The sequence below is a fragment of the Dendrobates tinctorius genome, unplaced genomic scaffold (assembly GCF_039654945.1).
Source record: "Dendrobates tinctorius isolate UK_male_01 unplaced genomic scaffold, ASM3965494v1 ptg000065l, whole genome shotgun sequence".
Classification (NCBI taxonomy): domain Eukaryota; kingdom Metazoa; phylum Chordata; class Amphibia; order Anura; family Dendrobatidae; genus Dendrobates; species Dendrobates tinctorius.
Genome location: NW_027361733.1, coordinates 7,405,593 through 7,432,657, shown reverse-complemented (window position 1 = coordinate 7,432,657; position 27,065 = coordinate 7,405,593).

Below are 27,065 nucleotides of genomic sequence, written 5' to 3'. Positions count from 1 at the left end.
AGTGGGCCGCACACAATCCACAAGTGTCCAGTGTCCAAAAGTGTACGCAGAGATTCAAAATCTCCATTATCCTCTCGTCACTTTGGTCACAGGCAGCTGTGCCATCGAGCGTGTCACATAGCGCTCAGATATCAGTGGGCCGCACACAATCCACAAGTGTCCACTGTCCGCAAGTGTACGCAGAGATTCAGAATCTCCATTATCCTCTCGTCACTTTGGTCACAGGCAGCTGTGCCATCGAGCGTGTCACATAGCGCTCAGATATCAGTGGGCCGCACACAATCCACAAGTGTCCACTGTCCACAAGTGTACGCAGAGATTCAAAATCTCCATTATCCTCTCGTCACTTTGGTCACAGGCAGCTGTGCCATCGAGCGTGTCACATAGCGCTCAGATATCAGTGGGCCGCACACAATCCACAAGTGTCCTGTGTCCAAAAGTGTACGCAGAGATTCAAAATCTCCATTATCCTCTCGTCACTTTGGTCACAGGCAGCTGTGCCATCGAGCGTGTCACATAGCGCTCAGATATCAGTGGGCCGCACACAATCCACAAGTGTCCACTGTCCACAAGTGTACGCAGAGATTCAAAATCTCCATTATCCTCTCGTCACTTTGGTCACAGGCAGCTGTGCCATCGAGCGTGTCACATAGCGCTCAGATATCAGTGGGCCGCACACAATCCACAAGTGTCCACTGTCCACAAGTGTGTGCAGAAATTCTAAAACTCCCCTGTCATATAGACACCTTGTACCTTGTTTTACATTACTATATAGTTTGTTGGATTTTGTCTACATTTCTACCAAAAATGAGGAAGGCTGGTGGAAGAGGCCGTGGAATTGGGCGGGGGTTGGCAGCTGGTAATGATGGTGTTGGTGGTGGATCTGATGGTAGTGGCAAGAGCAAAATAGGACCGAATGCAGGAGGTGCTGACCCTGCGTCATCGTCTGGCTACATAAGGACTCGAACGCTTAGTTTTCTAGGAGTTGGCAAACCGCTTTTAAAGGCAGAGCATCAGGAAAAAGTTTTGTCTTACATTGCTGACTCAGCCTCCAGCTCTATCGCCTCCTCTTCTTCAGTTGTAAAAAGTAAAAGCACTGAGTCGTCATTGGAGGCTCATGTTCATGAACCACACCTTTCCTTGTGTCCTTCACCCCAACCAAGATTGAAGGATGACGCAGGCCATACTACTGATTACTCCATGGAGCTGTTTTCACATACCATGCCTGGATTATCAAGTCAAATGGTGAATTACCCAGGCCAAGATGAATCTGACATGGAGTGCACTGATGCACAGCCGCTGATGGATGATTCTGCTGGTACATTCACTCAGAGCACTACATTGTCCTCGCAGTGTACAGAGCCAGATTTTGACCCTGATGAGACTCAGGTGCCCCTTCCCGCACACTATACCACCATACACGGTGACACAGAGAAAGGTGCACATGACATAGAAGAGGAGGTGATGGATGACCCAGTTGTTGACCCAGATTGGCATCCATTGGGGGAAGAGGGTGCTGCTTCCAATAGCTCAGATGAGGAGCATCCACAGCAGACATCGACATCGCAACAGCTGTTATCTGGCAGGCCCGGAGCACTCCAAAGACAGGTTCCAAACATCAAAAGAGTTGCTGGACAGCTTGTCCAGAGGGTCAAAAGATCACAGCGTGCTAGGCCGCAAAATGTCTGCCAAAGTAGGAAGAGTGCAGTGTGGCAGTTTTTTGAACAAAATCCTCATGATCAGGCCAAGGTTATCTGTAAGAAGTGCGCAAAGACCTTTAGCCGAGGGAAAAATCTGAAAAATTTGAATACCAGTTGCATGCTTAGACATTTAACCAGCATGCACTTGCAAGCGTGGACACAACACCAAACCTCAAGTGCCACATGTGCAACTGATCACAACGAAGGTAGTCAGCAACGCTACATTGTTTCCCCCACTGTAAGCCCACCGGTTAGCACAGCAGCAAATGTTGAGGTGTCGTTGCAAGGCCACAGCAGTCAGGGAATCCCACTGTTATATCAACGAAAGACTGATTCTAGGCCATCAGAAAGAACACCAACTCCATCACCATCATCAACCCTCTCTCAGTCCGCCCTGTCCACCGCTACTTCCACCATATGCAGCTCTCAAGTCCAGCTCACCCTCCCAGACACTATGAGTAGGTCAAGAAAGTACTCAGTCTCTCATCCACGTACACTGGGTTTGAACGCCCACATTGCCAAACTAATCTCGTTTGAGATGATGCCCTTTCAGTTGGTGGAAAGCACAGCTTTCCGCGAACTCATGGCCTATGCAGTACCACGCTATGACCTACCCAGTCGCCACTTCTTCTCTCGCAAAGCCATCCCAGCCCTCCACCATCATGTGAAAGACCGCATTGTCCATGCACTCAAGCAGTCAGTGAGCGGAAAGGTGCACCTCACAACTGATGCATGGTCCAGTCGGCATGGCCAGGGCCGTTACGTGTCCATCACTGCGCACTGGGTTAATGTGGTGGATGCAGGGTCCACAGGGGACAGCGGTGGTGGGACAGTGCTGCCTAGCCCACGGTATAGGAAACAGTTGGCTGTAGGCGTTCGACCCTCCTCCTCCTCCTCCAGAAGCGACAGCTCGTCCACAGAGCACTCCATCTGCAGCTGCCACTGTTGCACACGATGTGTCCCCCTATCGAGCAGCTAGTGGAAAGTGTCAGCAGGCTGTGTTGCAGATGATGTGTTTGGGCGACAGACACACCGCCGAGGTGCTGGCCGAGTACTTGAAGCGACAAACTGAGTCATGGCTGGGCAGTGTACATCTTGAGGCAGGCAAGGTAGTTAGTGATAACGGCCGTAATTTTGTGGCAGCCATAGCCCTTTCAAAACTCAGCCACATACCTTGCTTGGCTCACACCTTGAACCTGGTGGTGCAGTGCTTCCTCAAAAATTATCCGGAGTTAACAGCCCTGCTCCAGAAGGTGCGAAGACTGTGCGCACACATCCACCGGTCGCCTGTACACTCCGTTCGTATGCAGAAGCTGCAGCGATTGCTCCACCTTCCCAACCACCACCTCATTATCGACATTGCAACAAGGTGGAACTCCACCCTGCACATGGTGGAGCGGCTGTGCGAGCAGAGGCAGGCCATAATGCATTTGTGGGAGGATACACGGCCAGGCACTTTGAGAGCAGACATGGAGTTGACAGGCGTGCAGTGGTCGAAGCTGAAAGACCTTTGTAAAGTCCTTCAGTGTTTTGAGGAATGCACACGGCTGGTAAGCGCAGACGACGCCATCCTAAGCATGAGCATCCCACTTATGCGTCTGCTCATGCAAACTTTGACGCACCTTAAGGAGCAGGCGTCTGCAGCCAATGTTGATGAGGAGGAAGAGGAGGAGGGAATCCTTGATGACATTCAGCCATTGTCTGCTCAGGGACCTCTCCTGGACGAGGTGGAGGAAGAAGAGGAGGAGGAGGAGGAGGATGATGGGGATGATTACTTAGGGGAGGAGGATGCATCTCGTGGGGCAAGTGAAAATGTTGGCGTGGCAAGGTCTGGTACAGGGTTTGTGCGTGACTGGAGGGATGTGGATTTGCCAGAAAGTGCTCCTCCACCCAGCACTCGCAGTGCATCATTGACACCGGGAACATTGGCCCACATGTCAGATTATGCCTTGCGGATCCTAAAAAGGGACCCCCGCATTGCCAAAATGATGAACGATGACGACTACTGGTTGGCCAGCATCCTGGATCCACGCTATAAAGGCAAATTACAAAACATCATGCCACAGGAGAACCTTGACCTAATATTGGCTAATAAACAAGCAACTCTGGTAAATCGGTTGCTTGAGGCATTCCCAGCACACAGCAGCGGTGATGGTTCTCACACGAGCCGTAGGGGCCGGGGGCAGCTTGGCAGAGGTGTTCGTGGTGCACACAGCAGAAGTGGAGTTGGAGACAGGGGTTTCATGACAATGTTGTGGACTGATTTTTCAAATACCACTCACACAACTGGTAATACTGCATCGATGGAAAGTGACAGGAGACAGCAGTTGTCAACTATGGTTACAAACTACTTTTCCTCCCATATCGATGTTCTCCCACACAGGTCATTCCCCTTTGACTATTGGGCCGCTAAACTGGACACCTGGCCTGAATTGGCCCAATATGCCTTACAGGAGCTCGCTTGCCCAGCTGCAAGTGTGCTATCGGAAAGAGTCTTAAGTGCAGCTGGATCAATCCTGACAGAAAAAAGGACCCGTCTGTCAACCCAAAATGTGGATGATCTAACCTTCATTAAAATGAACCACGCATGGGTTTCCAAGGATTTTGTCCCACCTTCCCCTGATGACACATAGGGTGACAGAAAAATGGCTTGCTTTGGTCCACCTCTTCCTGGTACTTCACCTATTTCGCCTTTTGCATCAGTTGAATGTCCAACATCAACATATGCCACTTTCTAAAACTCCCTAACTGTGCTGCCTCCCCCCCCATGGCCGGGGTCACCACCTAGCGCACGACACCGTGCGAGTGCCGTTGCCCTGGACAGGTGGGTAGGCCGACTCTTGGGCGCGGGCACTGGCACAGGGTCCCTCATAGTGCAATCAAGTGTCTCTGACGGTGGTGGTGCACACCCGCCGTCAGACACACCGCTGTACTATGAGGGGCCCAGTGCCAGTACCGACGCCCACGAGTGGGCCCCCCTTGCTTGGCCAGGGCCCCAGCATTTGCAATCTTTACCTCTCCCTGCTCCTCCGCTGTGTAATCTGGGCCGTCAAATCCATACTGTGCCTGACACCGTCTGAGCCTGCCTCCTGAGACATATATTTTGAATGTGTACGCTATCCATACATGTTATCCGTGGATACGGTACCCTTTCTAACCTTTGTGCAATGACGTGCAATCCATACTGGGCCTAACACCGTCTGAGCCTGCCTCATGCTGTATAGACATATATTTTGAATGTGTACGCTATCCATACATGTTATCCGGGGATACGGTACCCCTTCTAACCTTTGTGCAATGACGTGCAATCCATACTGGGCCTAACACCGTCTGAGCCTGCCTCATGCTGTATAGACATATATTTTGAATGTGTACGCTATCCATACATGTTATCCGGGGATACGGTACCCCTTCTAACCTTTGTGCAATGACGTGCAATCCATACTGGGCCTAACACCGTCTGAGCCTGCCTCATGCTGTATAGACATATATTTTGAATGTGTACGCTATCCATACATGTTATCCGGGGATACGGTACCCCTTCTAACCTTTGTGCAATGACGTGCAATCCATACTGGGCCTAACACCGTCTGAGCCTGCCTCATGCTGTATAGACATATATTTTGAATGTGTACGCTATCCATACATGTTATCCGGGGATACGGTACCCCTTCTAACCTTTGTGCAATGACGTGCAATCCATACTGGGCCTAACACCGTCTGAGCCTGCCTCATGCTGTATAGACATATATTTTGAATGTGTACGCTATCCATACATGTTATCCGGGGATACGGTACCCCTTCTAACCTTTGTGCAATGACGTGCAATCCATACTTTGCCTAACACCGTCTGAGCCTGCCTCATGCTGTATAGACATATATTTTGAATGTGTACGCTATCCATACATGTTATCCGGGGATACGGTACCCCTTCTAACCTTTGTGCAATGACGTGCAATCCATACTGGGCCTAACACCATCTGAGCCTGCCTCATGCTGTATAGACATATATTTTGAATGTGTACGCTATCCATACATGTTATCCGGGGATACGGTACCCCTTCTAACCTTTGTGCAATGACGTGCAATCCATACTGGGCCTAACACCGTCTGAGCCTGCCTCATGCTGTATAGACATATATTTTGAATGTGTACGCTATCCATACATGTTATCCGGGGATACGGTACCCCTTCTAACCTTTGTGCAATGACGTGCAATCCATACTGGGCCTAACACCGTCTGAGCCTGCCTCATGCTGTATAGACATATATTTTGAATGTGTACGCTATCCATACATGTTATCCGGGGATTCGGTACCCCTTCTAACCTTTGTGCAATGACGTGCAATCCATACTGGGCCCAACACCGTCTGAGCCTGCCTCATGCTGTATAGACATATATTTTGAATGTGTACGCTATCCATACATGTTATCCGGGGATACGGTACCCCTTCTAACCTTTGTGCAATGACGTGCAATCCATACTGGGCCTAACACCGTCTGAGCCTGCCTCATGCTGTATAGACATATATTTTGAATGTGTACGCTATCCATACATGTTATCCGGGGATACGGTACCCCTTCTAACCTTTGTGCAATGACGTGCAATCCATACTGGGCCTAACACCGTCTGAGCCTGCCTCATGCTGTATAGACATATATTTTGAATGTGTACGCTATCCATACATGTTATCCGGGGATAAGGTACCCCTTCTAACCTTTGTGCAATGACGTGCAATCCATACTGGGCCTAACACCGTCTGAGCCTGCCTCATGCTGTATAGACATATATTTTGAATGTGTACGCTATCCATACATGTTATCCGGGGATACGGTACCCCTTCTAACCTTTGTGCAATGACGTGCAATCCATACTGGGCCTAACACCGTCTGAGCCTGCCTCATGCTGTATAGACATATATTTTGAATGTGTACGCTATCCATACATGTTATCCGGGGATACGGTACCCCTTCTAACCTTTGTGCAATGACGTGCAATCCATACTGGGCCTAACACCGTCTGAGCCTGCCTCATGCTGTATAGACATATATTTTGAATGTGTACGCTATCCATACATGTTATCCGGGGATACGGTACCCCTTCTAACCTTTGTGCAATGACGTGCAATCCATACTGGGCCTAACACCGTCTGAGCCTGCCTCATGCTGTATAGACATATATTTTGAATGTGTACGCTATCCATACATGTTATCCGGGGATACGGTACCCCTTCTAACCTTTGTGCAATGACGTGCAATCCATACTGGGCCTAACACCGTCTGAGCCTGCCTCATGCTGTATAGACATATATTTTGAATGTGTACGCTATCCATACATGTTATCCGGGGATACGGTACCCCTTCTAACCTTTGTGCAATGACGTGCAATCCATACTGGGCCTAACACCGTCTGAGCCTGCCTCATGCTGTATAGACATATATTTTGAATGTGTACGCTATCCATACATGTTATCCAGGGATACGGTACCCTTTCTAACCTTTGTGCAATCACGTGCAATCCATACTGGGCGTGAGAACGGCTGGCGAGCTGTTAAGCAAGCTACAGCACCTGTCCAGACAAGTACAGGGATTCCCTAGCGAGGAGACTTATTTGATTGTTTTCTATGTTGGGACAGCAATTTTTGGGGAGCACTATACTCTGGAGAATGATAGATGGGGCCCACCATACACTGGAACATTCCAAAGGTGGACATCAGACACTGGAGCAGCATTTACAGGGCCCATTATACACTAGAGTAGTAGAAATGGGGCCCATTATGTTTGGAGCATTATTTGGGCCCATAAGACAGTGGAGCTTCATCCATGGGGACCAACATATACTGTAGCATTATGTGGAGCTCATCATATACTGTTTCAAACATTATATGGGACCAATGATTTTGTATGGAGAAATAGATGGGCCTCGTCATGAGATGTAAAAAGTGAGGTATTTTTCATTGTACTATACCGCTATTTCTCTGCCGTATCGGAGCATGATGAGTTGTGGTATGTGTTAAAGGGGCGCTCTTTCGCCCAGGGCACATGAAAACCTGCAGCCAGCCCTCCCCCCCCACAAATTTAGCCAAATAACCCCCATTTTTCAGTGCGTAACTTGTATTATGAAGTTAATTAAGGTTGACAAGCTTAAGTAAGAAGAATTGATGCTTTTGGCATTCAAATGGGCACTATAGGTGTGTTTCCTGTCCTCCTCTCACTGCCGACTTTTATTCCCCATTGACTTACATTGGGTTTCGTGTTTCGGGACGACCCCGACTTTTCCCTATAATCGGACGATCTTGCTCGACCCGACTTTTGGAAAAGTCGGGTTTCACGAAACGAAACGCGACCCTAAAAAAGCAAAAGTCGCTCAACTCTAGTTAGGAGTGTTCAAATCAAGAAAATGATAAGGGTGCCCATACTTTTGCACCGGTCAAATTTTGTTTAAATGCAGATTGCACATTTTCTGTTAGTACAATAAACCTCATTTGAATCCAGAAATATAACTGAGTCCATCAGTTATTAGATATATGAATCTGAAATAGCTGTTGCAAAAACCAAAATTGTTATAAAGAAAAAAGGTTAACATTAATAGGGGTGCCCAAACTTTTACATATGACTGTAGATATAGAGATATATATATAGAAAGATATAGAGATAGATAGATATATAGATAGATGTAGAGATAGAAAGATAGATATAAAGATAGAGCGATAGATATAGAAATAGATAGATATAGATAATAGATAGAGATAGAAAGATAGATAGATATAAGAGAGATAGAGAGAGAGAGATAGAGATATAGAGATAGATAGATAGAGAGAGACAGATAGAGAGAGTGAGAGAGATATAAAAAAAAAACCAAAACACAATACTCACCTCTCCTCCTCGCTCCCACGCTGATTCCGGCAGCCGGCTTCAGTGTCAGGAGCTGCCCCCTCTGCCAGACACACAGCGGGTGCGCGATGTAGTGATGTCATCGCGCACTGGCTGTGAGCCAGGAGCAGAGAGGACTGAGGGCGGCGCCGGCCCTGATTTACAGCTGTAGTCTGCAGAGCAGCTTACTGGGCTGGGGGCGGGGCCTCTGGGGGTGTGGAGACCTGAAATGATATTCACTGCTTCGCAGTGAATATTCATTTCTCTTTAGCAGCGGGGACAGGGGCTCCTGCCTCCTGACACCCACTGCTGCTCCGCTGGCAGGGGCCCCCATAGCAGCTGCATGGTGTGCGACACACCACTGGCTGGGGGCCCCTGGAGCAGCGGGGGCCCTAGGCAACTGCTGGCCCTGTATGCCAGCAGGTGCCAGGGCCCACCAGATGCCAGGGCCCACCGGAGAATCCTCCGGTTCTCCGGTGGGCCAGTCCGACACTGCCCCCATGTCAAACCCAGTAGGACACCCGTGGCAGTCCACAAAACTAACATTGTTTACACAGGCCCTCCTCACAACGTGAATAAACCTCCGGACGGGAGAAAGCCTCAGGGTGTCAGTAAACATTGTCCTCTACACAAGAAACCACATCCTCTCCTAAAATGCAGAGCCTTCAGGGAGAAGTCTTTAGAGGATCGCAAAGGTTTCCTCAAGGAGAGTAACATCTGATTCAAATGTTGTGCCACAACCTCTCACTTCACCAGGAACTGTGAAGCTAGCGTGAAATGTGCAGAATGCAGCAGCACTGATCATAATACAGCCATGCACCCTGGATCAACTCTACGAGTGTTGTCACAAGTAGAGTAGCACGATGAGAAGCAGAAAGACAACGACGAAGACACCCCTGAGGTCCAAGTCTATCCTGCAGGCCACAAGGACAAATATACGCAATCCTGAATGACTAAAGTAACAGGTCCCTAGCCAGGTCCATCTTCTTTGATAACTTCAGCATTGTAGGCCCTGGTTCTCCCTACACTCTGAGGATGTGTTCAGGTACCGTTGAGACGGTGGGGAGAAAAGCTACCGGATACAAGGTGGAGTCCATAGATGGCAAAACCTGCCTATCGCTACGGACCATCCTGGAGTGCAACCAGATTCCTGACAACAGGTCAGAAATACCTTCATGGGAGGTGGCGAAATATCACCCCCATCTAAAGCATATAGCCCACCTGATACCTGAGATGGATCCAGGAACCCCGATGGCTCTACTTCTGGATGAGCTACTGTATACTACAAGTCCACAAGGCTAGAGAATGTATAAACGGCTCCAGGAATGCTCCGTACGCACAGAGACACGACTTTGGATGGGTCATCATAGGAGATGTCTGCCTAGGAGGAGCACACAAGCCGACCTTAGTCGACAGCATGCTTATCAATACTCTTGAAAATGGACGTCCGTCTCTCTTCCAGCCATGTAAGAGTAGCTTCATGGTTAAAGAGTTGCCGCACAATGCTCCTCTACCTTGTCCATTAGCTGATCCTTCCTGTGAAGACCACTCATGTGACAGCGACCAAGATCACATAGGGTGCACAGTTTTCCACAGAACAAGAGAAGACAACAAGGTAGCAATGTCCATAGAAGACAGACTGTTTTTGGACATCATGGATCGAGAGATGGTGAGAGATGAGTCAAAGAGTTGGATGGCCCCTCAACCATTTAAACCCCAGAGGCAACATTAACCCAACAACAGAGAACCTGTCTACGGTCGATTTGTCTCCCTCAAACGCAAGTTTCAGAAGGAACCTGAAATGAGAGAGCCCTTCTTTGCCTTCATGGAGAAAATACTTCAGAATTGCCATGCAGAAATTGCACTTGTACTTCAAGATTTTGAAGTTTGTTGGTATCTACCCATTTTTGGCGTGTATCATCCTAAGAAACCTGGTCAGATAAGAGTAGTATCTGACTCAAGAGCCAGATATGAAGGTGTCTCGCTAAACAATGTCTTTTTGTCTTGCCCAGACCTCAAGAACAGAATTCTAGGAGTACTTCTTTGCTTTCACAAAGATGCAGTGGCATTCATGGCTGACGTACAACAGATGTTTCATTGCTTCCTTGTCAAAAAAAGAACATTGAAAATATGTTTCCTGGTACCGTGATAATGACCCCTACAAAGACGTCGTGGAGTATCGAATGAAAGTACACATCTTCGGGATCGGCCCTTCCCCTACTGTCGCCATCTATGATCTTAGACATTCAGCCAGAGAGGGCGAAGCAAAGTACGGGTCGGATATTAGATCGTTTGTGGAGAAGGATTTCTACATGGACGACTGCTTGAAATCCACACCCACAGATGAATCGGCAGTCAGTCTCCTAAAGAGGACACAAGAAATGCTCTCTTTGTCCAATTTGAGGCTGCACAAAATTGCTTCCAACAGCCAAAAAATGATGACAGCCTTTCCCTCCCAACTCAACAGATCTAAAAGACTTGGATTTAGACACAGACTCCCTTCCCATGCAACGGAGGCTTGGTTTGCTCTGGGATTTGAAGAGAGATGCATTCACCTTTCGGATCAACGAAGAAGAAAAACCTTTCACATGTAGAGGCGTCCTGTCCATGATAAACAGCCTGTACGATCCTCTAGGATTTGTAACCCCTGTAACTATCTAAGGTAAAATTATGTTGAGAGACTTCACCCAAGAGATGTCTGAATGGCATTATCCGCTTCCCAAGGAGAAGAGAGATTTGTGGGTAAGGTGGAAGAAATCTTTAGAAGCCTTGTCAGATCTTTACATGGCACGACCTTAAGCTTCCGTGCCATCAACAGAAGTCAAGACGCAAAGGCTCTGTATCTTCTGCGATGCCTCAACCAAAGCGATTGCAGCAGTAGCATATCTGAAAACTACTGACATCAAGGAACAATGCCATGTAAGGCTTGTTATGAGCCGGGCAAAACTAGAGCCAGTCCAGGAGCACACAATACCCAGACTGTGCGGCTATGCTAGCAGTAGAGTTAGCTGAACTTATCTCGACAGAAATTGACCTGGAAATAAAGGATGTTGAGTTTTACTCAGACAGCAAGGTAGTACTTGTATACATTTGCAACAAAACTCGATGCTTTTATGTTTACGTCAGCAATCCGGTGCTAAGAATCAGGAGATCCACTTGCCCTAAACAGTGGCGCTATGTGTCCACAGACCACAATCCTGCGGACCACGCAACTAGATCTGTTGAATCTAGACACCTTAAGGACACAACCTGGTTTACAGGCCCTGCATTCCTATACCATTCAATGCCTTACAGTGACGAATCAGACACCTTTGAACTGGTAGATCCAGATGAAGAAATCCGCCCTCAGGTATCTGCTCTAAGTAGAGTGACTTCAGACAATCACTTCAAATCCCACATTTTCAGCAGGTTTTCAACCTTGAACTCGCTTGTTTGTGCCATTGCTTGTTTAATTCATTTGGCTTAGTCTTACAAGTCAACATCACCCACCAGTCAGAAGTCTTGTAAAGTTTGGCACCACTGCAAGCACACCTTTACCGCTCCAAACCTGGAAAATTAAGTGGCATTACTTAATGCCAAGCTGGGAGTGTTCTGCCCTCTGAATACGGGGCAAATATGTTGGTATCATTCTGGTTTAGTTAGCACCGTCTAGTGGTGGCTGAATTTATAGCTGTGTCTTAAATAGCTTTACAGCCTGTGTCTTTAACAGAGCAATGCATTGTGGGAATGAAGCGATGTATTCTGGGATGAGGGAGATGCCATTTTCTTCTGTACGTATCATAGGACGCACGTTGTTTACTTGTCCTCCTGTAACTCCCCAACTTGAGTTTGCTTTTCTGGTAAAGCATATCTGGTAAGATTAATATCTTTTCTTGCAATGCAGTGTTACAGAGATGTTATTAGCTGTATAGCAGTCAGTGCTCAGTAGACGTAATTAGACACCTGTGTGTTTCTATGTAAATTTGCATCACACTGAATACTTCCTGTAATTGTGTTAGCTGTGTGATCATCTGCCCAATACTTACCCATGTCGTTTGTATTCTTTATAGTTTTACCGCATGTTCTATACTCTTCACCAATAAACAAGTTAGACTACAGAGAACGGTCTGCTTATTTTGGAAGATAGAAAGTGGTTTATGCTGTATGCTAGAGTACACACAGTGTCAACGTGTATGAAGGCAGGGAAGGAAAGGGACCGCCCCACTACCATCCTGTAGTCCATTTAAAAAATAAAATCTGCCTTCTTAAATCTGCCTTGGACACATAGCTTGCTCAAGACTGACACTTACTTCTATTCTGCCTTGCAACCACAGCAATGCCTGTGACTGCAATGCACTCGGCCGGCCTCCATACACTTCTTCGTACAACCCGGGGGACACATAGTGACCCTCATATATAACCACAGTCACTGCCTCATAACACATTCAGGCTGTGTGCACACGTTGCAATTTTTAAGCGTTTTTGCAGCGATTTTCGCCGTGAAAACGCTTAAGAAACACATACAGAACGCATTCCTATGGCATTCTGCACATGCTGTGCTAAGGCTGCGATTTTTTTCCACGGCGGAATTGCATCGCGGAAAAAAATGCAGCATGCTCATTCTTTTTGCGGAATCGATTCCACAAAGAATTGCAGCGATTCAGCACCCATAGGAATGCATGAGATCCGCTTACTTCCCGCAAGTGGCTATGCCCACCGTGCACAAAGTGAGCGGCTCATGTGCGGATGGTACCCACGGTGTGGAGGAGAGGAGACTATCCTCCAGGCTGTGGGTACCATATCCCTGTAAAAAACAAACAAAAAAAAACCGGGTTATATTCACCTTCCTGCGTCCCACGCAGCCTTCCAAGGCCACAGCGAGGCTCCCGTTCCCAGTAATGCCTTGCGGCAAGGACCAGTGATGACGTAGCGATCTCGCGAGACCGCTACAGTATCGCGGGACTTTACGTCATCAAAGGTCTTGCAAGGCATTACTGGGAACGGAAGCATCGCTGACACTATGTTTGACGAGTGTGACCAACCTGTCATTCACATTTCAAGAGATGCTTCAAATTGCTTGGAAAGTGCTTGAATTTCGCACGCGAAAATCGTGGGAAAAACGCGAAAAAATCGTGCAAAAATACGGAAAAAGACGCAAAAACCCCAAACGTTTTTCCTGGAAAGAAGTGCGGTTTTTTTCTGCATACGTGGGCACATAGCCTCAAAATAATCATTGTATTAATATAAAATATTTTCCATATTTTATGCAGAGCCTCACGGTTGTTTTGCAACATAACAAGAGCCAAGTGTTCTGCTTATGGGGGAGTGGGACATATTCATAAAGTATGTCAGAAATATCTGACTGGTGATACCTCAACATATCTAGAGAACCACCTGTACTGCACCTCACGTCCTTGGTACATAGATGGCTGCCAGTCTATGAAAAACATTTGAGCAACCCCAGAACAGTAATATGCTATTGGGACATATATGGATAAGATAGGTCATAAATGTCAAACCTGTGACACCCTCAGTGATTGAAAGAACAGGAGTTCCCTATTAACAATGGAGAGGTGGCTGCAGATGCCCAATCACTGTGCACTAGGCCTCATTCAGATGTCCGTGTTTCACGTACATGATTATCACAGAACAAGCATTCATTATAATCTATTTGGCTGTTCACATGGCCATGGTTTTTTGATGACCATGAGTCCATGCAACTATCACGTAGACATGTCAATTTTTTTTGGTGGTATTTCCTGATGAAGACTCCTGAAATGCGTTGAATAAAGCCACTGTGAATTCAAGATTTCTCTCTCCTGGAATTTATCCCTGCGGCAGCGCGGTGTTTTAACTACAAATTCCCACTGAACACATGATTTCTTTTCGTCCTTGAGGACTTGTGGATCTGCAGCAGCCACTTGACTATATGCTCTTATCTCATCCTAACCAGGTGAGCAAGTTTCTTGTTATATTTTGTCCTTTGCAACGTGGATAAGACCTTATTGCGCTTTTTTGTCTCCCCATTCTTTTGCAATAGCTATTCGGGTATATTGTCAGGACGGATTTACACATCCGTGTTTCGCGGTCCGATGCACGGGTGTATGGCAGAATGGCTGATTATAAAATGCTAACTGATACCAACATGGTCCTGTAATAGAAGGTACTGTGGTAACAAGTCAGTTCATGCTATTTCTTCCCTCCTAAATATTTTCCCATCACCTGTGAGTGGTATTATTGAAAAGTGTAAGGCCTTGATATCTTGTCAGTTTTTATAAGGAGGCGTGATGAAGTCATACGCTCCTGTTTCATGAAAAGGTTCACAACTCTAAATTAATCAGAAGCGTCAGACAAGTGGTGTGCACCTCTGTACATATCTGAAATTTCTGGCAACTGAAATACCACAGCTCATCATGAATTAGCTGTGGTGTCAACACCCCACCGAGCCGCCGTCCTGCCCCAGTTCCGCCCATTTTGGCAGTGCTTTCAGAAACTATCATGAAAATGACAAACGTTACAAAAGTTTGCCACAACTTCAAGTTGCTCCAAAATCTTATGACTTTTCAAAGCTTTTATGCCACATTTTAGGTGCAAAAGCATTGATAAATCAGGGCCTAAGGAACCATAGCAATACAGCCATGAAGTGGAAACAACGTAACGTTACAGAGCAGTCACTGATAGTTGAGAATCATAGGGCATGAAAGCTTCCAACTGATTATTGACTCCATAACTGCAGATTCCAAATCTCCTCTGACATTTTCATCAGCCCAAAAACTGTGCCTCTGCTGGGAGCTTCGTGGTATGGGTTTCCAGGTCCAAGAAGCTGCATGCAAGCCTTACATGACCAATCACAATGCCAAGCATTGGATATAGTGGTGTAAAGTCGCTACCATTGGGCTTTAGAGCAGTAGAAACCTTTTCTGTGGCAGAATGGCACACACTTCTGTATCTGGCATCTGATGGATGAGTCTGGGCTTGGTGAATGCCAGAACGTTACCTGCCTTACTGCATTGTGCCGACTGTATGGTAGGGATGATACAATGGGGTTGTTTTTCAGGGATCGGCCTCGGCCACTTAGTTCTAGTGAAGGGAAATCTTTAGCATACATTTTAGACACTTGTACAGTGCCTTGAGAAAGTATTCGGCTCCCTGGAACTTTTCAACCTTTTCCCACATATCATGCTTCAAACATAAAGATATCAAATGTAAATTTTTGGTGAAGAATCAACAACAAGTGGAAAACAATTGTGAAGTTGATCGAAATTTATTGGTTATTTTAAATGTTTGTGGAAATTCAAAAACTGATAAATGGGGCGTGCAATATTATTCGGCCCCTTTACTTTCAGTGCAGCAAACTCACTTCAGAAGTTCATTGTGCATCTCTCAATGATCCAATGTTGTCCTATATGACTAATGATAATAAATATAATCCACCTGTGTGTAATCAAGTCTCCTTATAAATGCACCTGCTCTGTGATAGTCTCAGGGTTCTGTTTGAAGCACAGAGAGCATCATGAAGACCAAGAAACACAACAGGCAGGTCCGTGATACTGTTGTGGAGAAGTTTAAAGCTGGATTTAGATACAAAATGATTTCCAAAACTTTAAGCATCCCAAGGAGCACTGTGCAAGCGATCATATTGAAATGGAAGGAGTATCATACCACTACAAATCTACCAATACCCGGCCAGCTCTCTAAACTTTCATCTCAAACAAGGAGAAGAATGATCAGAGATGCAGCCAAGAGGCCCATGATCACTCTGGACGAACTGCAGAGATCTACAGCTGAGGTGGAACAGTCTGTCCATAGGACAACAATCAGTCGTACACTGCACAAATCTGGCCTTTATGGAAGAGTGGCAAGAAGAAAGCCATTTCTCAAAGATATCCATAAAAAGTGTCACCTGGGAGACACACCAAACATGTGGAAGAAGGTGCTCTGGTCAGATGAAACCAAAATCAAACTTTTTGGCAACAATGCCTAACGATATGTTTGGCGTAAAGTTAACACAGCTCATCACCCTGAACACACCATCCCCACTGTGAAACATGGTGGTGGCAGCATCATGGTTTGGGGCTGCTTTTCTTCAGCAGGGTGTCACGGGGCAGTTGCGGGGAAACAGGAGACATGGAACCAGGGCCCCTGAACTGCCTCTCAGGCTAAGGAGGTGCCCTGACTTTCCTTAACTTGGGGGTACACTTAATGGTAGTGAGGCCCAAGTCCCCGACCTGTACCTATCTCCTGTTTAGTCCTGAGCTAAAGACCGAACCCCCTCCCCAGGAGGTGAGACAGGGAAAAGATGTACTGCACCAATAACAAAGGAAAGATACAACAGACACCACGGGGTTAAAGTAAGTGAACAACAAAGAGTTAGGCACCAGAAAGAGAAATAGCTGGAGCTCCACTGTAACACAGCCTGCTCCTGACTCCAGCTTGATTGAGGAATCATATCACCAACCGTGAGTGCAGCACCTGATGACCCTTTATAGGAAGTGAGAGTAGTCACCACCTGCTATCTAAACATGTAGTAACATCAGCGGCCACCGGGGGGAACCCAGCAGTGGACCAGCTACAGTTGTAGTAACACCAGCCGCCACCGTGGGCGAAAGCCCATATTAACTCCTGAGGGCCAGAAAGGAAAAAGGTGAGAGTCCAGACTCTGACAGATTCAAAGATGGATCGTGACACAGGGACAGGGAAGATGGTTAAAATTGATGGGAAGATGGATGGAGCCAAATACAGAACCATTCTTGAAGAAAACCTGTTGGAGTCTGCAAAAGACCTGAGACTGAGATGGAGATTTGTCTTCCAACAAGACAATGATCTGAAACATAAAGCAATGGAATGGTTCACAAATAAAGTATCCAGGTGTTAGAATGGCCAGGTCAAAGTCCAGACCTGAATCCAATCGAGAATCTGTGGAAAGAGCTGAAAACTGCTGTTAACAAATGATCTCCATCAAACCTCACTGAGCTCGAGCTGTTTGCCAAAGAAGAATGGGCAAGAATTTCAGTCTCTCGATGTGCAAAACTAATAGAGACATACCCCAAGCGACTTGCAGCTGTAATTGCAGCAAAAGGTGGCGCAACAAAGTATTAAGTTAAAGGGGACAAATAATATTGAAAAGATCCAGGGAGCCGAATACTTTCGCAATGCACTGTAGCTTCCAACTTTGTGGGAACAGTTTGGGGAATGCCTATTTCTTTTCACCATGACTGTGTCCATTGTACAAAGCAAGGTCCATAAGGCATAGTTGAGGGAGTTTTGTGTGGAAGAACTTGACCGTTCGCACAAAGCGCTGACCTCACCCCATCCAACATCTTTGGGATGAACTAGAGCACAGATTGGGAACCCGGCCCTCTCCTAACCCAATAGTTTTTGACCTCTCAAATGTTATAGATGCAAAAGGGTAACAGTTCCATATTAATGACTATGGATGTAGAATGGGAGATTATAAAATCTTTTGTAGTTGCAATGTATAGCTGTCTATATAGTGTATCACAGTAGAACAAGGCAATGATTCACACCTTGCATTTCACAAAGCAATAAAAAATGCAGTAAAGAATAGATCTAGAAAATGTTCATTATCTTGTCACCGTTGGGCCTGACTCCTACACATATTGATACAGGACCTTCTTCATTCCTAGACTCCTTCACTGCCGGATACTGGCGGTGACATAGCTCAGTGTTGTAACATCAAAGAATAGACAATGGTAGCAAAGTTGAATACACTCAAACAATGTAATAAACATTGCAGAATTAGGGTCTGGGGATGTGAAAGGAAAGTTTCTAGATTATTTAACTGTCACTTCCTTCTCCACCCAACAGATATGTGAATAGACATCAGCTCTAAGGTTGAGGATAAAGGTTAAATTGACTCTGACAGTACTGTAGATTCATACTGCTGAACCACATGCAGCATGAATCAGCCACTGGCTGTGTAAGGGGGTGAGATATAGAGTCCTTCTTGCTTCCCTTCCTCTAATTGCCATTGATTTGTTAATGTTTACATATTGCTAATATTGATAATGTATATGTTGAATGTTTGAAGTACTGCTACATATGAAAATGTATTACCGCTCACTTTACTGGTACTGCCACATTTGTATATGTGTTAGCATGCTCTTGTGACTGCGTTTCTTAATGTTATACTGTATATATTGTAAAGTAATGTACATTGATATTTATGTACAGTTTAGGGTAAGTCGGTGCATCCTTTTTGGGGGACATTAGAGGAGGGCACTTTAGTACATAGTTCTTATACATAGGGTAAGTGTAGTTCTGTTGTGGGCCACTAGGGGGCATACTAGTGGGCCTTATAGGTATAGCTGATAGGATGTTTATAGAGGGTTAATTGTAGGAGGGGCTGCCATGTAGTAAGAGAGAAGTTTCTAGAAAGTTAAGTCAGACAGGGCCAGGATGCCCTAGTATCCACATGGGCTATAGGCCCAGACAGCTTGGCAGCCACACAGTGCTGCAGCCCACGTTACCCACGGCCACTCTGTAGGGGAAGGACTGGATATAGATGTTGCAGTAATTCAGGTCATGGCTACAGTCCTGTCCCTCCCTTACATTTGGTGTAGTTGGCAGGATGCGACTACCTCGCAATGCGGAGATCCCGCTGAAAAAAATGATGATGGTGAAGATGTGTGTGCGACTGCTGTGCCCAGCGTCGGACTGGAGTACCTTGGGCCCACCAGAGAAAAATCATTCTTAGGGCCCACCATCATACCTCCCAACTTTTGAAGAAGGGAAAGTGGCAAATTTTTGGCCATGCCCCGAACACACCCATTTCACAACTAGTCACACCCATGTCCATGCCCCAACAGCACACATTTAGCACTGCTGATCACACTGACTGGTACTGAGGGCACAATGGCTGGCATTATGGGCACAGTGGCTGGCATTATGGACACAGTGGATGGTACTGTGTGCACACTGACTTGTACTGATGAAAAGAAAGAACAGAGAGAGAAAAAAGAAAACAGAGAGAAAGAAAGAGAGAGAGAAAGAAAGAACAGAGAGAGAGGGAAAGAATGAGGAGAAAGAAAGAAAAAACAGGGAGAGAGAGAAAGAACAAAGTGAGAAAGAAAGAGCGGAAAGAAAGAAAAAAACAGAGAAAGAACAGAGAGAAAGAACAGATAGAGAAGGAAAGAGGGAACAGAAAGAAGAACAGAGAGAGCGAAGGAAAGAGGGAAAAGAAAGAACAGAGCGAGAAAGAAAGAACAGAGAGAAATAAAGAACAGAGAGCGAGAAAGAGGGGAAAGAAAGAACAGAGAGAACGAAACAAAGAAAGAACAGAGACAGAGAAAGAAAGAGGGGAAAGAAAGAAAGAACAGAGAGAGAAAGAAAGAGGGGTAAGAAAGAAAAGAGAGCAAGAGAAAGAAAGAACAGAGAAAGAGAGAGAACAGAGAGAGAAAGATGGGACAGAAAAAAAGAACAGAGAGAGAGAAAGAAAGATGGGACAGAAAAAAAGAACAGAGAGAGAGAAAGAAAGAGGGGAAAGAAAGAGAACAGAGAGAGAGAAACAAAGAAAGAACAGAGAGAGAGAAAGGAAGAAACAGAGAAAGAACAGAAAGAAGGAACTGATAGAGAAAGAACAGAGAGGGAGAGAGAAAGAACAGATAAAGAAAGAAACAACAGAGAGAGAAAGAACACAGAGGGCGAAAGAGAACAGAGAGCGAAAGAACAGAGAGAAAGAAAGAGGGGAAAGAAAGAAAAGAGAGAGAGAAAAAAGAAAGAATGAAAGAAAAAAGAACAGAGAGGGAGAGAGAGAGAAAGAACAGAGAGAAAGAAGAAAACAGAGAGAGAGAAAAAGGGGAAAGAAACAAAGAGAGTAAGAAAGATTAGAGAGAGAAAGGAAGAACAGAGAAAGAGAAAGAAAGAAGGGAAGAAAGAAAGATCAGAGAGCGAGAAAGGGGAAAGAAAGAACAGAGAGAGAGAAGGAAAGAGGGGAAGGAAAGAGAACAGAGAGAAAGAAAGAGAAAAAGAAAGAAAGGGAAAAGAGAGAACACAGAGAGAAAGAAAGAACAGACAGAGAAAGAAACAGAGAGACAAAGAAACAGAGAGAAAGAAAGAGTAGAAAGGGAAAGAAAGAACAGAGAGAGAGAAAGAACAGAGAAAGAACGTGGGCTGCAGCGATTTAACGTTACGTGGCTGCCAAGCTGCCCTGGCCTATAGCCCATGTGGACACTTTGGGCACCCTGTGCCCGTCTGACATAACATCCTAGAAACTCCTGTCTTACCACCCGGCAGCCCCTCCTACACTTAACCCCCTATAACCATAGGAAACTGGCCAGTAGGAGCAATGCCTAGTAGAAGACTGTGAAAAATGAGGATGAATGAACTCATGGAGCTCAACATCCAACACTGCGGAGACACCATCACATGTTTCTCAACGCAGTGAAAGACCTGGCTAGTCATTGCTTGCGTTGAGAAACATGTGATGGTGTCTCCGCGGCTTGTGTTTTGCATGTTTTTACATATTTCCCATAAGGGATGGAGACACATTGCTCTAGAATCACTTCGTTGAGAAGCATGTGATGGTGTCTCCGCAGTGCTGGATGTTGATCTCCATGAGTTCATTCATCCTCATTTTTCACAGTCTTCTACTAGGCATTGCTCCTACTGGCCAGTTTCCTACTCCACACTGATGAGGGGCAATACCCTGAAACAGCTGTCTGTGGATGGATACCATGTTTTGGCATAGGTGGTTTCCTTCATTGGAGACTGCCCTTCCCGTGGTTGTTCCTTCCCGGGGAAAGACCTGGCTAGTCATTGCTTGCGTTGAGAAACATGTGATGGTGTCTCCGCGGCTTGTGTTTTGCATGTTTTACATATTTCCCATAAGGGATGGGGGCATTGCTCTAGAATCACTGCATTGAGAAATGTGATGGTGTCTCTGCAGTGTTGGATGTTGATCTCCATGAGTTCATTCATCCTCATTTTTCACCATTCTGGCAGTGTCTCAGAAAACTGGAACCTCCTCAGCTTCCAAATCCTCGTCCCGACTGTGTCCAGGCTTCCCCTAGTTCACTCGAGATAGGGCATCAGCATGGGTATTTGCTGCTCCTCTCTTATAGGTGATTTTGTAGCGGAACTTTGCCATCTGGGCCACCTAACGCTGGTACAGCGCCCTCAACTTTGCGCTCTCCAAATGGGCTAGAGTATTGTTATCTGTGCCACATGAACTTCAGATCCGAATAGGTACTCAGCGAACTTCTCTGTCATGGCCCACACCAACGCCAACAGCTCCAGTTTAAAAGAACTATAGTTGTCTGGGTTCCTCTCAGAATCATGTTAGAGACCGACTGGCATAAGCGATCACTCGCTCTTTTCCCTTCTGTATCTGGGACAACACTGCCCCGAGCCCGTGCAAACTCCCATCTGTATGCAGAATCAACGGCTGCGTGAAATCAGCATAGGCCAGTACAGGGGCCTCCGTCAGTGCCAGTTTAAGGGCTTGCAATGACTCGGTTCTTTGCACTCGCCGGCACCCCTCTTAACAACTCCAGCAGTGGATTCACGATGCGGGTGAAATTCTTGACGAAACGCCTGAAATATCCCGTGAGTCCCAGAAAAGCTCGCACGTCTTTCACGGTCTTCGGGGTTGGCCAATGCTGCACTGCAGCAATCTTTTCTCGAGATGGCCTCACTCCTTCTGCACAGATGACATGCCCCAGGTACTCAATTTGAGTGCGGAATAGATAACACTTCTGAGGCTTCACTTTTAGCCCATGTTGTTGAAGGTGGCTCAGCACTTGTTCCAGCCTCTGGAGATGTCCTTCAAACGAGGGATCAAAAACGTTCATGTCGTCCAGATAAATCAGGGTGGCTTCAAAGTTCAGAACCCCAAGGCATCTTTCCATGACCCGCGGAAACGTGCCTGGAACGTTAGCTAGACCAAATGGCATCCAGTCAAACTGTGAGTATTTCATGAGTGATCGCTGTGGTGCATCCAAAATCATCTTCGTGTGTTTTGCAAACACATCTTGATAGGCCTCCACCTGCTGTATTTGTTGAGGCGTGAGGTCTGTCAGTTCAGCTCTCTTTTGTTCCAAAATCCAGCTACCTTCTTGCAAATGTCGCAGGTCAGGTGATAACGTGTCCACGGTAGCCATCCAGGGATCCCATTGTTTGACAGTAAGCTGTACAGTCTGGGGCGATACTAATTCCTCTGGCATGCACATGACTTGGGCCACCTCACTCCTGGGAGGCAGCGTGACATCCTTCTCTCCTAAATTTATGCAACGCATGAGTACTGATCTGTCTCTCACTGTAGCCAATGTTCGAGCTACAAGAATTCCTGAAGGCAGCTGGTCGGGATTGCTCGGCTCGTTCTGAACTTCCACTCCTTCCAAAGGAATACAGGCCTGAGAGGGGAGAGTAAGCAATCTTTGGCCTGGCGGTAGGACTCTGTGAATGTAGTAGGGGCAATTATTTTTCCCAATGCCTTTCCACCGTTGGAAGTCTCTGGGCTTGGGCCGCTCTAATCAACTGCTGATGGATCCTCCTCTGAGGCGTACGGGTACTCCATTGTCTTAGAAACCTTTCTGGGGACTCATCATTAAGAAGGCTTCTGAACTCCTTCAGCACATTCATGCCCAATGCGACGGTATGCTCCTTATGGTGACGGTATGCTCCTTATGTACTTCTCCAGCTGTCAGCACCACCCCTTTGCATCTCAAGTCTTTACTGCAGACCACAATATTCATCCAGACCACCCCTGCGACCAGGATGGACAAGTGGTTGGCCGCCGTAAGCTTACTCACTGGTCCCCATTCAGGCCGCATGGTGGCGAAAGTATACTTCGGGCATCGTGGTCACCTGAGAGCCTGTGCTGAATAAACAACATACAGCTCGTCGGTTCATTTCTGCCCAGACCAGGGGGCACACGGACACCAGGATGATGGGACTTCTAGTACTCCTTCTTGACAAAACAGGCTCAGGGCGGCATCCCCTAGGCTCGGAGCCACTTAGTTTAAAGGTCAGCATTTCAGGGGTCTTCTTCACGTGCACCACTGGGACACATGGCCTAATTCCCCACAGTTAAAACACACAGGGGGCCCTTCTCTGCGACCCATTCTTGTCTGTCGCCTGGGAGCAGGATCTGGTCGGGTTTCAGTCAGGCTGAAAGCTATGGCTGGGTTTTTTTTTTTGTTTCGGCTAGTTCCTCGGGTATCTGCTGCATCTCTTTACTCAAGTATTCCACCCATTGGAGCACAGTAACTGCAGTGGCGGACACCTCCTCACTCCGGACATTTGTAAGAAAGTCAGGGCTTAGCCCCTTTTAATGTTTATGCTACCATTTACATATACAAAATTGCCATATTTGCATATAACGCATTTGCTTATCTTTGTATTATATGTAAGCTGTATATGCATGTTTATTGTTATACGTAAGCTAGGGACAGTGCAGTTAGGGAAAAGGGCCACTAGATGGGGGCACTGAGTACACTGCATAGGAAGGTTTAGTTGTAGGACACGTAAGGGTATGTGCACACGCTGCGGAATGCTCTGCGGATTTGGCCGCGTGGATTTGCCGGTAAATCTGCAGGTCAAAAGACTTGCGGTTTTACCTGCGGATTAGCCTGCGGTTTTGCTCTGCGGTTTTTCATCTCCACAATGGAGGAGATGGCAAACCACAGCGGAATCCGCAGAAAGAGTTGACATGTCAATTCTTTCTGCGGTTTTGAAACCACAGGAAATCCGCTCGGAAAATTCCGCAGCGCCTGCACAACATTTTTTTTCCATAGGTTAGAATGCTACTGTACACCGCAGCAAAAACTGCTGCGGATCCGCAGCAGAATCTGCAGTGTGTGTACACACCCTAAAGGTTAATTGTAGGAGTGGTAGCTGAGGAATAAGGTAGACAGATTTCCTGAACATAGTCAGTCGGGGGTAGGCCCCCTGTGTGTGCTCAGGTGGCCACAGGCCTGAGCTGCTGGTTATCACACAAGGTTTCAAGAAGAAGCCCAGCCATCCATAGAAAGGAGTGACGGTATAAAGGAAGAAGAGGAGAGTTAAGTGCATGGTATCCGCAGTAATGTACTGAAGACGTAACAGAAGAAGTTTGGGAACAGAAGTAGTAGAGTGGGCCACCAGCGAGTGCACGGGCAGGATAACCAAAAGGGGGTGGATGACACAGATGATATTTCCGAGTCTGGTCTGAAGTCGGTTCTCGGGAGATATATAGAAGTGGCGTTTTCCCCGGGCTCCTCGTCTCGTTATATCTTTGTGGCCTATTCCAATGAAGTAGAAAAACTAAGGGAAAGACGAAGAATAATGCATTGCTGGTACTGTGACAAGTGTGCTGGAAGTGTTATGGATGTGCTGTGTCCTGAAGACAATAAATCCGTTATGTTTAAAGTTGCTTTGGACTCTGCCTCCTGTCTTGTGAGTGGAAGGAAAAACGGGGGACACAGCAGGGAAGAAGCAGTCGACAGCACAGTGAGTATGGATTGTGCTGACATGACTACCACCCGGCCTGCATCTCATCATCCCTCTTATACGCACAGTCCAATTCCAAAGTGTGGTATTACTCACGGGGAATTTAGGGAAGTTGTTTAACATGGCCCCCAGGGAGATGCTGAATTTGGGGCCTCCTCCAACTGCTTGATCTGCCGCCTCTGCGCCATTTTACGACATCCTGCCGACTATGCCAAGTGTAGAAATCGCAGGAGCGTGGGACGTCGCCATGGACAGGAGACAGATCAAGAGTTAACAGGATTTTATTAACTCCAAATACACTCCACGCAGGAAATAACAAAGCACGGAGAGGTATGATAGGACCAAGGAAGGAAACGGAGTTTGGAACGGGATAGGAAAGGGATGAACGAAAGTTCAGAAAGAAAAGGGAAAACTTATCAAACTGTAGTCTTCTGGTGTGCAGCATATCAGGGTTCCAACGGTGGCACCAGCAACAGCGGCATGTGAAGTTCAGATGAAGTCTGTGGCAGCCAGAGGTCCAATGGTGGCACCGACAACAGCGGCCACGTGTCGTCTTGACGAAGTCTCTGGGAAGCGGGTAGATTTTCTGTACCTAACGGTGTCTGGCACGGTACTGAGTCCAACGTGAGGTACCCCCGAAGCGAGCTTTCGCTCCGCGGTGTGTGCAAGTCCTTGTACAATAGGCCATAGCCTAGCCAGGAGTTCCTTACAGCGTTCTACCAACAACACGGTCTGTGGCGTGAGCCCTGAGTCACCTCCAGGCGAGGAGAGAGACGGGAACTTGTCACTTGATCGCCTGTCAGCGATCAACCTCCCTGCAGGGGGTCTGTAAGGACAGTCTGCACTAACGAGAAGCTCTGCCTTCTCAGCGGTCACAGCGCCCCTCCTGCCACCCAGCTTTCCTGCACGAGCTCTGCTCTTTTCCCTCGCGCAGCGCTATATAGTCCCGCCTCGTCTTCCCCAGTCACATGACCCGATTCATCCAGCACTATCGACCTTCCCCCCTGCAACATGGGTGGCAGCCCTGGCAGTTCCGAAACTGGCATGTAAAAGGTACCCCTGCTCTGGTACTCTTCCTTACACCTCCTTTATGACCTCTAGATGGTTACACTGCTCACTAGAAAATGTACAATGGCTCGCACAATATAATGGCCTCCACTGTTATGCCCACACGAGCCCTCAAACTGTATAATGTGCTCCACATTAAGTCCCAAACTGTATAATACTTAACTATACTTTCCAAGAATCATCATAGGGTTAGCACTAATACACAAATTGCCAAAGGCAAATAAAGATCCCTATTAAATATCCTAAAATTAACCTTAACTTTTATTTCATTTAATAGCGGAGTATATCATTTGTGAAACTAACAATCCTGATTGTCTTACAAATTAACTTAATCTCTTATATAAGATTATTATTGCCCACCGGACACTATCACAGTCTCATGGTTAGATCTGCTATTGTTATTCCCATAAAGTGCCATTGTATTCATATGGTCTTATCTCAAAAATCAACTAGAGCACTTTTACCTCTATATTTTAGGATATATTGCTCACTGAGCACTGTCATCACACTAGAACATGGTTAATGGCTGCTCATTTTTAATTGTGCATGTAATGACCAAAGAAGATTTGTTTTGGGAAAAAGACAGCAAGACTGAGATTTGTTTATGCAGAGTCTCAGTCATAAGCTTCCCAGGCATAAGCTTGCTCTGATCAAAGCATAGCTCCTAGACCTTTCTGGAGCCTGTGGTCAATTATGAATATTGGAGTTTGCATGAACCTGATATTTATGGAAAATATTTCCTGCGTCGTAGTGAAGGGACTGACAGTGCATTCACACACATCACTTTAAGGCCGGCAGAATCCCTCCAACTTAATATTGGTCCAATGGATAGTACAATCCACGCCTTGTTTCATCTCTATAGACAGGTAAAATTGTGATAAGAAACATGATGTTGGGATTTTTAGGGGTCAAGATATCCTGTAAGTTTGGGATCTCAAAAAATTCTGAAAGACTTAGCAAAGCCCACAACCATCCGCTACATGAGCTCAACAAGGG